The sequence below is a fragment of the Triturus cristatus genome, chromosome 10, assembly GCF_964204655.1.
Source record: "Triturus cristatus chromosome 10, aTriCri1.1, whole genome shotgun sequence".
Lineage (NCBI taxonomy): Eukaryota > Metazoa > Chordata > Amphibia > Caudata > Salamandridae > Triturus > Triturus cristatus.
This window is the reverse complement of record NC_140593.1, coordinates 766,604,388-766,619,252: the sequence shown is the minus strand read 5'-3', so window position 1 is coordinate 766,619,252 and position 14,865 is coordinate 766,604,388. Positions and strand designations below refer to the sequence as shown.

General features: G+C 43.1%; 1 protein-coding gene across 2 annotated transcripts in view; it reads left to right on the top strand.

Annotated features, from left to right (window-relative positions):
- The window catches only part of NUBP1 (NUBP iron-sulfur cluster assembly factor 1, cytosolic), a 286,868-nt gene that overhangs the window by 111,361 nt on the left and 160,642 nt on the right, over positions 1–14,865 (top strand). The window lies entirely within an intron of this gene.

Here is a 14,865-nt window from a genome sequence, read left to right as displayed (position 1 = left end):
TGTTCCGGAAGGAGCACCCACCTGCACGGACTTTCCTCACCCAGGGGATCACTACCAAACATTGTCCCATAGATCGAAGTGATCGTGTGGGAGTATAAGGTAGAAGAAGATCAGACAGAATTTGGGGGGGATGCCAGTTTCAGAATTTTAAAGGCAATGCACAGTGCCTTAAAACTCAATACGCCTGGCTACAGGTAGCCAGTGAAGGCGACGGATAGCACTAGTCACTGGACAAGTTCTGAGCAAGCCCAGGAGAGATCTTGCGGCCGCATTCTGGACTCTCTGTAGCCTCTGAATTACGGATTTATTTGCTCCCAAATACGGCGAGCAAACATAATCAAGCCTTGATAAAATCAGGGCCTGAATAATGATCTGCCTGATCGTAGCATCAAAGAAGGCCAGAATAGATTTGAGCCCGCGCAACAGACCAAAACAAGTACCAGCCACCTTTTTCGTCTGGATCTGAAAATTAAGTGAGTTGTCCATCCAAACCCCCAGGTTCTTCACTACAGGCTTAGGGGCAGGTGCCGTACCTAGACTCCCAGGCCACCACAGTTCACTCCAGCAGCCATGGTTCCCTCCCACCAACAACACCTCTGACTTTTTGGTATTCAGTTGAAGACAGTTGGCGGTCATCCACTCGGCGATCGCCGAGAGGTCACCGTGAAATTTCCTGGCGTCCTGCTCGTGGTCACTCGAGAGAACCACCACCAACTGAGTGTCGTCGGCATAAGAGACCATGGTCAACCCTCTGCTCCTGGCAACCTCTGCCAAAGCAGGATAACGTGGGACACAGTGTCAAACGCGGCACTGAGATCCAGAAGGATCGGTGCCGACGTCTGCCCCGCGTCGAAGGCTGTCCACAGATGTTCAGTCACGGCCAGAATTGCTGACTCAGTACTGTGGCCGGGCCGGAAGCCATTTTGAGAAGGATCAAATCTCCGATGTACAGTAAAGAAATCCGTAATAAGGGAGTTAATATAGGCCTCAGTAATTTTCGCAACCCAAGGTAACAGGGAAATGGGATGAAAACTTTCAGGTTTATGGGGGTCTAAGGAATGTTTCTTGAGCAGCGGAAGGACCCTGGCCTGTTTCCAGGCCCTGGGCACAACCGCCACGCTCGGAGACCCATTGATCACCATTTCCAAAGGGTGGATAATAGTAGATAATATTTTTTTTAATTGGTCAGGCTTCAAAGGGCCAGCAGGAGAGCCTGACTTTACCGTGGAGCAGAGTGTCAATAAAAGCTCTTGTGTTATGGAGGGAAAAGCTTCAAGGACCCCATCAATGGGTTTGCAAGAGGTCTTAGGAGGGCCTGTAGAGACCATAGGAAAGCTTTTATAAATATCCTCAACCTTCTTTTTTTTTTTTTTTTTTTTTTTTTTTTGAAACCGTTTATTGCAATCTCAAATATATACAGGTATGGGCCTACAACCTTCCGGCCGGCCGCTAAAGTGACGATAACAAATGACATACATACAATGAGGCACTTAGCTTTACATGGACACTAAGGCAGGAGGTATCCACAACGCGGGCCATATGGCTCTGAGCCCACAATACGGTTTCATTTTATACAACACAACAACATAAATAAACACACACCCACAAGGCAACCCACGATCGAAAGTGGCAGCACGTGCTCCTCAAATGGGGGACCCCAAACCATCCACTGAAAACCCCCAAGAGGGGAAGGGAAACAGGTCCGGGACTGGGAGAATACTGTGCTCGGAACTGAGGGAGGGAGTAAACTAGGGGGATGGAGCTGGTGAAGCGGGAGGCAACAACGGCGGCTCGCAGATATCCCCGCGGTAGGCGTTCCAGGGGCCCCATATCTTCACCCATGCCCCAGGCTTACCCCGCGCCACATACACCACCTTTTCTCGGAACATCCTCAACCTTCTTAACAAAGAAGTTGGCCAGTTCTTCACACTGCGAATCGGAAGTAATCCCTGAGCTTTCCGCGTCCTTCTGAGTTTTAAGCTCCGTCACTAGAGAAAAGATAGTCTTGGTCGGGTTAGAGCTACCCCTGAACTGCTCGGCATAGAATGCTGGTATACATACGTTTATTTTTGGCAATTTTTGCAATATTCATAGGACAGAACGAGGTTGCTCCAAGGAGAGACGTGCATCAAAGGAAAGTGATTGAAAAGTGCGTGAATAGGACAAGGAATGAAAGATACATAGTAGTAAGAGTATTTAATCAATTTCAGGCAGTGTGGATCGGTTGTAATTCACCGTCCAGAATCCAAGTAACCTGGTCACATTCATTGGATACAAAATTAGTATAATTCAAAAAATGACCCCATTGATGGTCTTGCACAAGAGACTGTAAATGTGTCCCAGGTTGTAAAGGGTGGGCGTCGACTTTTCGACCCGTCTTGATGGCCTTGGGGGATTTTAAGCCTTGGCCTTGCGGGTCTTCATCAGGACCAAATAGGGGGCAACCTGACTGGAAGGTGATCTTAACTGAAACACCTGAAACATTAAAACATGGGGGTGTGAGGAGGTTGTCCTGATTAAAAACATTTAAAAGTACGGTATGCTGTAATTATTCACATACCTAGTGGATTAAATTCACTGGGAGAATTCCCGGATTCAATAAATGGAGGGCTTGCTATGACAGGTCAGACAATTCGTGTCTAATTGAAAGAATAATAAAGTAAAGTAGATTCAAAATGTGGACAAAGTCATTAATCAAAACATTTAATCAAAAAATATCGTGAGGATTGTTGGTCGCTCTGATAGCCCACATCCAGCTAAGTGGAACTAATAAGGCTGTGACTATCTGGCAGGCCGTTAGTGAGCAATAGAAAAACAAAAGGCATCTTACCGCATCAAGAAATCAATTGAGACTGATAGCGATGTATCCGTTGTCTATTCAGGGATAGCCGATGCGTAGAATTCAATCAAGGCTAAAAATCAAGGAAGGGGCATGGTCACTTAAAGCTCCGCCTGAGTAGGTGGATGATCTACAGTGTGTAGATATGGGCAGTAGAAGAGCTTACCATGCGAACCTAACCCAAGAGGTGGTGACTTCACTGATATACTGAATAAGCGGGAGTATAGATGGATTCATTCTTTGGACACTGTCACCAGGGGTTTGAACGAACTTGAAGAAACCAACAAACAAGTTTCCATTATGAACCAAAGATAGAGTGTATCTCTTCCCCGTTAGCCCCGACACTCACAATAACTCAATCTGCGGTTAAAGGGATCTTTAATCAGCACCATGTGTTGAATTAGAGTAGAGGGTAACTTTCATCTGGACACCCGTTTACAGTAGAATTACATTACTGTATAATTGTCTTTTATAATTTGTCAGTACGTGTGGACACATGTTCTGTGAATTTATAATATTGTTTTTTGTATTGTCAATATTTGTGGATACATGATCTGTGAATTGAAATTGTTGTTCTATGTAGTGTCTGTAAGTTATTGAAGTATCTCAAATGTTCCTTATAATTTTTCTAATAATTTTTAAAATATGTTGATTGGCTTCGTCATGGGTTCAATTTGATTTTTTCCCCATATTCCATGTATTAATGGGACCCCCTCAGTGTATACTAGTCTTTCTACACTGCTTATAGACATGTATACGGTTGCCAACAGCAACCACACGGGAAAATAGTTGGGTTCTTGCTTTTTTCTTAGATCGAGCACGGAGACTGACGCTCCGTTATTTAGTGGATGAGGAGGACCGCACGTTCCCTACACCCCAGACAGCGATTGAACCCCCCACTGTAGCATTGGGCTTTGATTTTAATTTTATCGGAACTCGAACAATTATAATAGTCCTTCTACTATTTCCGGGTCTATCGTCATAAACTCACATACGGTTACCTTGGTAACCGCACGGAGCCGCGGACGAGCTCACACTGCGCTGGGGCTTGAACGGAGACGGACGCTCCGGTTTTTCCTGCACATTAATTGTGTTCGCATGGTAAGCTCTTCTACTGCCCATATCTACACACTGTAGATCATCCACCTACTCAGGCGGAGCTTTAAGTGACCATGCCCCTTCCTTGATTTTTAGCCTTGATTGAATTCTACGCATCGGCTATCCCTGAATAGACAACGGATACATCGCTATCAGTCTCAATTGATTTCTTGATACGGTAAGATGCCTTTTGTTTTTCTATTGCTCACTAACGGCCTGCCAGATAGTCACAGCCTTATTAGTTCCACTTAGCTGGATGTGGGCTATCAGAGCGACCAACAATTCTCACGATGTTTTTTGATTAAATGTTTTGAATAATGACTTTGTCCACATTTTGAATCTACTTTACTTTATTATTCTTTCAATTAGACACGAATTGTCTGACCTGTCATAGCAAGCCCTCCATTTATTGAATCCGGGAATTCTCCCAGTGAATTTAATCCACTAGGTATGTGAATAATTACAGCATACCGTGCTTTTAAATGTTTTTAATCAGGACAACCTCCTCACACCCCCATGTTTTAATGTTTCAGGTGTTTCAGTTAAGATCACCTTCCAGTCAGGTTGCCCCCTATTTGGTCCTGATGAAGACCCGCAAGGCCAAGGCTTAAAATCCCCCAAGGCCATCAAGACGGGTCGAAACGTCGACGCCCACCCTTTACTACCTGGGACACATTTACAGTCTCTCGTGCAAGACCATCAATGGGGTCATTTTTTGAATTATACTAATTTTGTATCCAATGAATGTGACCAGGTTACTTGGATTCTGGACGGTGAATTACAACCGATCCACACTGCCTGAAATTGATTAAATACTCTTACTACTATGTATCTTTCATTCCTTGTCCTATTCACACACTTTTCAATCACTTTCCTTTGATGCACGTCTCTCCTTGGAGCAACCTCGTTCTGTCCTATGAATATTGCAAAAATTGCCAAAAATAAACGTATGTATACCAGCTCACAGTGTTTTGGATGTTGTCCTCTGTTGGATTGAATTATTTATTGAATATTGCGAGCCTTTGTTCTTAAAGAAAATTCCGTTTAGGCTCAGGATTAGCTAAATAATTGACTAAGCGAAATATATGTCTCAGATTTATTAATCATTGGTTAAGGACCACTGTTTTTGGTATCATTAATCCACCTAGGTCCTTTTTCCTTGGGTTACCCCATTTTTGTAATGGCCACCTTTGTGCAGGCAAGTCCTGCGAGGGTTTAATTGTTTAATTGTTCAATGTTTGTGTGCTTTTGAATTGTTCAAACTTTTGTGTTTTTTATTGTTTTGCTCACATTGTTGACATTATACAGACAACATTTCTATACAAGTAGTTCTACTATGTCAGAGAGGGAAACACTGTCATATAGCGAGGACTACATTGAGAAACTATTGCAACTACAAGGAGGTAACACCTTCTTAGGTGGTACCACTACGAGTATAGATTTAACCCTTAACGAAAAAGTGTCTAAGCTAGAACGACTTGAGAAGAAATTGATTAGGACAAGATTACATGGACATACTTTGGCTAAATATCTCCAATCTAATGTTATCCCGGAGGGATTACAAGTAAGAAACGAACCGGCTATCTTTCTTGATAATCCTAAGTTTAAAAAGAATTTTAGTTTTGTGTCTAACAACTGCTCAAGGCACTGGATGGTGCTTGGTATAGAAACAGCAGTAGAAGAGGTACAACGCCTGATTAAGGAAATCACTGATCTAAAAAAAGAAATTATTGAAGATAGGGCTCTAGTTAATGCCAAAGAGGCATTAGAGAGATTAGAACGCACCATTCAGGACTTTGATACATACACACAGGCAACAAAACTAGATAAAGTGACTAGAGATATTAAATTCTATGACAAGAAGATCACTTACCCATATTTACAGGAAGGTTACTATATAAGGGAACAACAGGGTACCTTTTCCAGTAGAGGTAGGAGTGGGTTTAGAAGGTATACTACTTTCTCAGGCTCCTCTTTTGGCAGCAGCTCAGGGAGCGATTCTGAACGTCCAGGACCTAGTGTAGCCACTCCCACTGGGGGTTCGAACCAGTCAAACCAACAGCCCCCTTCCTCTTTTTTACCAGAGGAACCATGGTGGGGCCAGCGAGGACGTGGTCGCCCCTGGGGGAGACCCAGGGGGAACAGAGCACAGACATGGAATCAAGGGAGAGGCCAGACAAGGAGACAGGCACACTTCCAACAGGAAACACATGGGGAGATCCAAACACGCAGGCAACATTACAGATGGTAATCTACAAACCGGACAACCCTGTTATCAACCTGTCAAATTATACCTTGGCACCTAATGAACAAGGGATCCTGGAAAAGGGTTTGTCATTTGTCCCGACCAACATGCCTAACAATTTTAACTTAAAGATTGAATTGCATCAATTCTTTCGCAAGTTGCGTCTAAAATATCATTTCTTGAAATCCCCTAGCAACCCCACTTTCTCTGCTAGTGGACTACGACCACCATCTAAATTCAATCCCCCTACGTCTCTTATGCCACATAAACTTCTGGCGTTCGAACAGGTGGTTATGAGGGATGTGGACAATATACTAACTAACAGACAGTATGTCCAATATAACATAAGTAAACAAGAACGCGCAGCCCTGGACACATTAAAAAACAATCCCCATATCGTGATTAAACCCGCGGATAAGGGCGGTGCCATTGTTATACAGAACACCGAGGACTACAAAAGAGAGATTGATTCCCAGTTGGCTGTAGATGGGAACTATCTGAAATTACGTAGAGACCCCACCCAGGATATAAGTAAGACTATAAGGAATCTTACTGGTATTGCTCTGGAGAATGGTTATATTAACAAACTAGAACATGACTACTTGAATAATAAACATCCCAGACTACCCACTATCTATACCCTCCCTAAAATACATAAACGGATGCAAAATCCCCCAGGGAGACCAATCGTGTCTGGCTGTGGTTCAGTCCTAGAACCTCTATGTAAATACATTGATGTATTTCTAAAACCCATCGCGGAACAGACTCCCACCTACTTAAGGGATACCATGCAAACTATACAACTCTTGGATGAATATCCATATGACCCGGACACTCACCTATTAGTCACTATGGACATAACTGCCCTTTATACTAACATCCCACAATTGGCAGCCCTCCAATGCATTGAATTAGTACTGAATGCCAGACCTGCACCACATTTGGTTCCCACAGAATTCATTGTGTCATTACTTAAAATTGCCATGACCCAAAATTATTTCACCTTCTTGGGTCAATTTTTCGTACAGACTAAAGGCGTGGCGATGGGGGCCAGCTTTGCCCCAAATCTGGCCATCATTTAGATGAGTGAGTTTGAACATCAATATGTCCTCAACCAGGTAAACCAATATAGTGAGTGTATAGAACTATGGCGTCGATACATCGACGACATTATATTTGTTTGGCGAGGTGAGGAAGAGGATCTCAAAAAATTCCATCTTTGGTTGAACACATGTTCAACTGACATACAATTCACGATGAACTACAGTAGAGAAAAAATTGATTTCCTTGACATCACAATCAAATCAGACTCAGAATCAGGTAAACTATACACGACACTATTTAGGAAAAGTAGCGAAAGAAATACACTACTACGTTACTCAAGCCACCATCCCCGCAACTTACGTGATAACTTACCTTTTGGACAGTTTTTACGGATCCGGCGAAATTGTTCAAAAAAAGAGAATTTCCTGGAAGAATCGGCAGGTTTATTGTCCAGATTGATAGACCGTGGCTACCCAATCAGGCTTCTGAAAAAAGCGCGGAAACGTGCATGGTATAACCACAGGGAACTCTTGCTAACCCCCAAAATTAAAGATAAGACCCACGAGGAACGGTTGGTATGTGTGACCACGTTCAACACCAAAAGTAATGCCATCAAGAAGGCCATTAACCAGCATTGGCATCTAGTGGCTGACGAATTAGGTAACATGCCCACTCCACTTCACGCTTTCAGAAAAGGTAAAAATATTAGAGATTACCTGATCAAATCCCTACTACCTACCAGTCAGACGGTAGGACAGACTACCCTATGGGGTACCCCGGTCATGGGACACTACCAATGTGGCTCATGCAAAGCATGCGCTCTAACCAGAACCATCAAAGAGTTCACACATAACAACCACACCTACACACTAAGGGAACACAGCAACTGTAACACATCTGGAGTGATTTATGTTATCACCTGTCCATGTATCTTTCTATACGTGGGTCAAACCATCCAGAAGGTTAAGTGTCGGATACTGCAACATTGCAGCCGTATCCGATGCAAGACACCTGGTGCCCCGTTGGTAGAGCATTTCACCAATTTTGAACATACAGCAGACAGCCTGAGATGGTGGGTTTTGGAAAAAGTAAAACCTAACCCAAGAGGTGGTGACTTCACTGATATACTGAATAAGTGGGAGTATAGATGGATTCATTCTTTGGACACTGTCACCAGGGGTTTGAACGAACTTGAAGAAACCAACAAACAAGTTTCCATTATGAACCAAAGATAGAGTGTATCTCTTCCCCGTTAGCCCCGACACTCACAATAACTCAATCTGCGGTTAAAGGGATCTTTAATCAGCACCATGTATTGAATTAGAGTAGAGGGTAACTTTCATCTGGACACCCGTTTACTGTAGAATTACATTACTGTATAATTGTGTTTTATAATTTGTCAATACGTGTGGACACATGTTCTGTGAATTTATAATATTGTTTTTTGTATTGTCAATATTTGTGGATACATGATCTGTGAATTGAAATTATTGTTCTATGTAGTGTCTGTAAGTTATTGAAGTATCTCAAATGTTCCTTATAATTTTTCTAATAATTTTTAAAATATGTTGATTGGCTTCGTCATGGGTTCAATTTGATTTTTTCCCCATATTCCATGTATTAATGGGACCCCCTCAGTGTATACTAGTCTTTCTACACTGCTTATAGACATGTTTACGGTTGCCAACAGCAACCACACGGGAAAATAGTTGGGTTCTTGCTTTTTTCTTAGATCGAGCACGGAGACTGACGCTCCGTTATTTAGTGGATGAGGAGGACCGCACGTTCCCTACACCCCAGACAGCGATTGAACCCCCCACTGTAGCATTGGGCTTTGATTTTGATTTTATCGGAACTCGAACAATTATAATAGTCCTTCTACTATTTCCGGGTCTATCGTCATAAACTCACATACGGTTACCTTGGTAACCGCACGGAGCCGCGGACGAGCTCACACTGCGCTGGGGCTTGAACGGAGACGGACGCTCCGGTTTTTCCTGCACATTAATTGTGTTAGCATGGTAAGCTCTTCTACTGCCCATATCTACACACTGTAGATCATCCACCTACTCAGGCGGAGCTTTAAGTGACCATGCCCCTTCCTTGATTTTTAGCCTTGATTGAATTCTACGCATCGGCTATCCCTGAATAGACAACGGATACATCGCTATCAGTCTCAATTGATTTCTTGATGCGGTAAGATGCCTTTTGTTTTTCTATTGCTCACTAACGGCCTGCCAGATAGTCACAGCCTTATTAGTTCCACTTAGCTGGATGTGGGCTATCAGAGCGACCAACAATCCTCACGATGTTTTTTGATTAAATGTTTTGATTAATGACTTTGTCCACATTTTGAATCTACTTTACTTTATTATTCTTTCAATTAGACACGAATTGTCTGACCTGTCATATTAAGCCCTCCATTTATTGAATCCGGGAATTCTCCCAGTGAATTTAATCCACTAGGTATGTGAATAATTACAGCATACCGTGCTTTTAAATGTTTTTAATCAGGACAACCTCCTCACACCCCCATGTTTTAATGTTTCAGGTGTTTCAGTTAAGATCACCTTCCAGTCAGGTTGCCCCCTATTGGTCCTGATGAAGACCCGCAAGGCCAAGGCTTAAAATCCCCCAAGGCCATCAAGACGGGTCGAAACGTCGACGCCCACCCTTTACTACCTGGGACACATTTACAGTCTCTCGTGCAAAAGACCATCAATGGGGTCATTTTTTGAATTATACTAATTTTGTATCCAATGAATGTGACCAGGTTACTTGGATTCTGGACGGTGAATTACAACCGATCCACACTGCCTGAAATTGATTAAATACTCTTACTACTATGCATCTTTCATTCCTTGTCCTATTCACGCACTTTTCAATCACTTTCCTTTGATGCACGTCTCTCCTTGGAGCAACCTCGTTCTGTCCTATGAATATTGCAAAAATTGCCAAAAATAAACGTATGTATACCAGCTCACAGTGTTTTGGATGTTGTCCTCTGTTGGATTGAATTATTTATTGAATATTGCGAGCCTTTGTTCTTAAAGAAAATTCCGTTTAGGCTCAGGATTAGCTAAATAATTGACTAAGCGAAATATATGTCTCAGATTTATTAATCATTGGTTAAGGACCACTGTTTTTGGTATCATTAATCCACCCAGGTCCTTTTTCCTTGGGTTACCCCATTTTTGTAACGGCATAGAATGCGGCACGCTCAACATGGAGGGCTCTATGGTAACGCTTGATAGCAGCGCGATAGAGAGCCTTGGAAGAAGGGTCAAAGTCCCGTCGCCAGGCTCTCTCCAACTTCTTACAGATCTTACATAAGTCAGCTAATTTTGCGTTCTACCAAGGGTTAGGTTTATTAAGCCGATTCCTAGACAACCTAACAGGAATAAAAACATCCAGCCGCCGAGTAATCCAATCGGAAAAAGTTAAATAGGCCTCGTTAGGGTCAGCTGAAATGACCGGGGAGGTAGCCGCAAGATGACTTTGGAGATGTTCCCAACTCAGTTTGTGCCAAGGGCGCTTAAAACACGAGGTGCTGACTAAATTGCGTGGTGGCAAAATGTCATAAATCACCATGGTAACTAAATAGTGGTCGGATCAATCCATGGGAACCGGAACGAGGACCTCAAGGGAAGGTATGTTAGTAAAGACAGGATCGAGTAGGTGCCCAGCCAGATGTGTAGGGCCAGGAACCCGTTGCACGAGCTGACATGCCACGAGGTCAGCCAAGAAAGATAGCACAGTAGGATCTGAAGCATTTTCTAAATGTAAGTTGAGATCGCCTATAACAGAAAAATTAGAGGCATTGACCGCTAAAGTGCTGACTATCTCGGCAGGGCAGTTCGGAACTCTGTGGACGGACCCGGGGGACGGTAAATCAATAGTCCTGACATCGTGTAATTAAAATTAAAAGTTATTTTAAAAGAAGCACATTCACAATCGGCAACAGTCTGTTTAATAAAAGTGCATGGGAACTTAGTTTTAAGGATGACCGCAATGCCCCCTCCTCTCGTAGGTCTATTAAGAGTGTAGATCGTATAACCTTCCGGAAGAGCAAGTACTTGCTCCGTCACCATATCCTCTGAGAGCCAAGTCTCAGTAAGGAATAAAACATCAGGAGACCTGTCTTCCAAGAGGTAGTAAACGTCAGCAAAATGCTTGACAAGTGAGCGACAGTTGAGCGAGAAGACCATCACAGAGGAGCGGGGGGAGGGGTTGCTGGGTTTGGCCGGGATTAAAGAAGAGCAGCCACAGCATAAACACCCAAAAGGACCCTCCAAGCTGTCCAGCCGAGGTTGTGAGCACTTCGTTACACGCCTCCCGATTGCAAGCAGCTCAGACTGGAGTAAGCATACCCAGTTCTGGCCAAACTGGCAGCGTGTCCGGCAACAGACTGGCGCGGACGGGCACAGACGGGTTTGCCTTTGGCACGCCACCGGCGCGCCCCGGCACCTATGGTGTTTTTAAATCAGCCCCCAGGAAGCGGAAATGAGGGGAGGCGGGAGGAGCCACGTCCCTCTGCCGGGACCGGCAACCTGCCGAGCCAGGAACTGGAATGCCAAGCAACGAACAGCGAGGTATGAAATAGGCAAAGTGAGTGCCGGTAAGCCTCTTTGGTAATGTGTCAGCAATGCGAGGGAAACATGAGCGAGCAAACAATAAAAACAATCTTTCTATCAGCCTCAGTTGCAGTCCTAATAACAATTAAAAACAAATAGCAGCCTACGGTTTAGCATAGAGCCCTCTGATGCAGCACGGCCGGGCACCGATGGAGTTTTTAAATCAGCCCCCCAGGAAGCGGAAATGAGGGGAGGGGGGAGGAGCCACGTCCCTCTGCCGGGACCGGCAACCTGCCGAGCCCGGAACTGGAATGCCAAGCAACGAACAGCGAGGTATGAAGAAGGCAAAGTGAGTGCCGGTAAGCCGCTTTGGTAATGTGTCAGCAATGCGAGGGAAACATGAGCGAGCAAACAATAAACACAATCTATCAGCCTCAGTTGCAGTCCTAATAACAATTAAAAACAAATAGCCTACGATTTAGCATAGAGCCCTCTGATGCACTTGTAGCTAGGACTATTACGTAAAGTCCAGCAGTCTTGTGGCTGACCTCCTGTGTGGCTACAGGGAAACAAGAAGCTTCAAGAGTCCTTTTTCCTGGAGTGACCAGCTGACCAGTAGCAACTAGTCATGTACTGGACTCTGCTAGTGGCTTCTACTTGAGTGAGTCCTGTCCCTGAATTCCTGGGAGCCTTAGAAAGTGACCAAGGTAACTGCTCCAGAAAGTCTGAAATGATGTGACTTAAAACATTTTTGGACTTCAAGACCTGCATGGCATCAAGGGAACAACATGGCAAAGGTGCCCAGTTTCAAGAGGACTTCATCAGGTACAGCTCATAGGCCTGTACTGTTAAAGGATTTTGAGCTGCAAAAAAGAGGCTAAGTCCGAAGGTAGTTAACTTGAGTGGGCTAAGATGTGAAGATTATCTGACTGACAAGAGGACTTTGTGACAGTGAATTTTGAAATTTCCTGCGGAAGCCAACAGTTTCACAGGGACTTTGTCCAAGTGGCTTTCCGCCTTTTAGAGACCAATGCCGAATACAGTTTTCAACCATGCACTGCTGAAGGATTTCATCTTCCATAAAAATGGTTACGTTCAAAGGTAAAAACTTAGACCGAGGCAACCCGCTTGGATCACTGACCATCGGTCCATTGTGGTCAGTCTCAAATTGTGCCTCAGTCAACCGCGAACAGTGCTATTTTATTGGCGCTTTATTTTCTCCTGGCACTTTTTGCTCTAAAACTTTCAAAATTGACATCGGTGATTCGTCTTTCTGGATTTTGGTAGGTGGTTTTTTTCTTATTAGATTTGTCTCTACTTTTGAAATTTGCTTTGGGATTTTTTTAGTGATGTTTTGACTTTTTAATTGTTTTGGTACTTAATACTTTACACACTTTTCCTTATGTTAAGCTGTTTGCTCTGTGTTCTAGCTAACAGAGGTTAAGCCTAGGTTTATTTATTCAACTTGGACCTAACAGGATTTGGGACTTGTTACTTAAAAGGGACTTTTATCCCCCTAACTAAAAACCCATTTTCATACACAGTTGTTTTAAGAGTGGTATATTAACTTGCTCACATGTGCAACCACACCCAGCTATCCCACGTCACTCTTTCAAAATGGGATCACACATATTCATGTGTAGGCATTTTGCATGCATGGTTTGTCAGTGAGATTTTACAAGTGGCGTGTCTGCAGTGTTTAACTCCAGGATTGACAACACTCACCCTGATAAAAATAGATGGCATACTTTTATTCAGAATAATGTAATCATAATTTTGGTATATCATCAAAAATAATGGGGTTGGCCTGTGCCCCTCAGAACCTGGGTATATAATGTCAAAGACTAAAATGCGTTCTGTTGGGTATCGCAATTTCTTTGCATGAACAAATGGTGTCAACATTTCACAACAATATTTGAAGATCAATGTATGGTGTGCAATGAGCAGAAGGAGTGTGGGTTTATATTGACTATTATTCAACAACCCCACTGTACAATTATTGAAATGGACAACACACAACAATAACCATAATTATTAAGTATATTCAAAGTCATATACCCAAATAATACAAACAGATATCTTCATCTGCGGCTGTCATGAACCCAGAAATAATAAACAATGTGACTTAGTGATAAGGTGACACAAAGTGCAAAAGTGCTTCGCACAACTCAATACAAACAAAAAATTATATACATGAACCAGTTAAAGAAATGCCTGTTCTCTTCATGTCAATTAGTTCAACAAACACCCTATCTCATTATTAGCCTTCTTTAGAATGGTTGACAAAGAACATGGAACAATAAAGTTGCTGCTGATGTTTCGACCCTGTGTGTGTGTGTTAATAGATCGACATCATAGCGGGTCTTCCTCAGGACTAGTGAGTTGAGAACAGCCTAAATGAAAGGAAATGTTTGGGGAACGGAACTCCTCCAGCCCTGGATGGAGCCCACAACGAGGATTAGCAAGTATCCACACGATACTCGCTATCGCGATTTGCTACACTGCAGTAATGGTTATGCTTTTCACAGGGTGTTTGGGGTGAAGGTAGTATACGTCGATGGCTAGTTGGAGTTGTACTTGTTTTAGACTCCCCATATAACGTCCCTAAAAACACCCTTTCAACAAACACTACTTAGGAAAATGCCCACATTTTGCACTACAGCCTGATGCGAAATAAATTCTTTTTTCTGAAATGATTTCTTCTTATGTTATGAATTAAACGTATGTGACAGCATTTTCTCAGTGGTTGACATAAACCCAGTTTTACCATAACCTAATGAAAAAAAACCTGTTCATTTGAAACCTCCTAGGTTATAAGTGTAAGGGGGTTCTATGTTCCCTTGTTGTCTTTTTCAGCGCAGGGCCATAAAGGTTTATATTTAATCAAATCCTGAAAGCTTCATCCTACCTTTAAGGATGTCCATTTTAGACAATGAACACCAAGGTCATTCATGAATCAATCTTTGCCTTCCTCCTTAACCCATTTTAAATAAACCGAGATTATAACACTTCAAGAGTGTCTCTAGTCTATTCCTTTATTAGCTACACAGGCAGGAAAGCAAGAC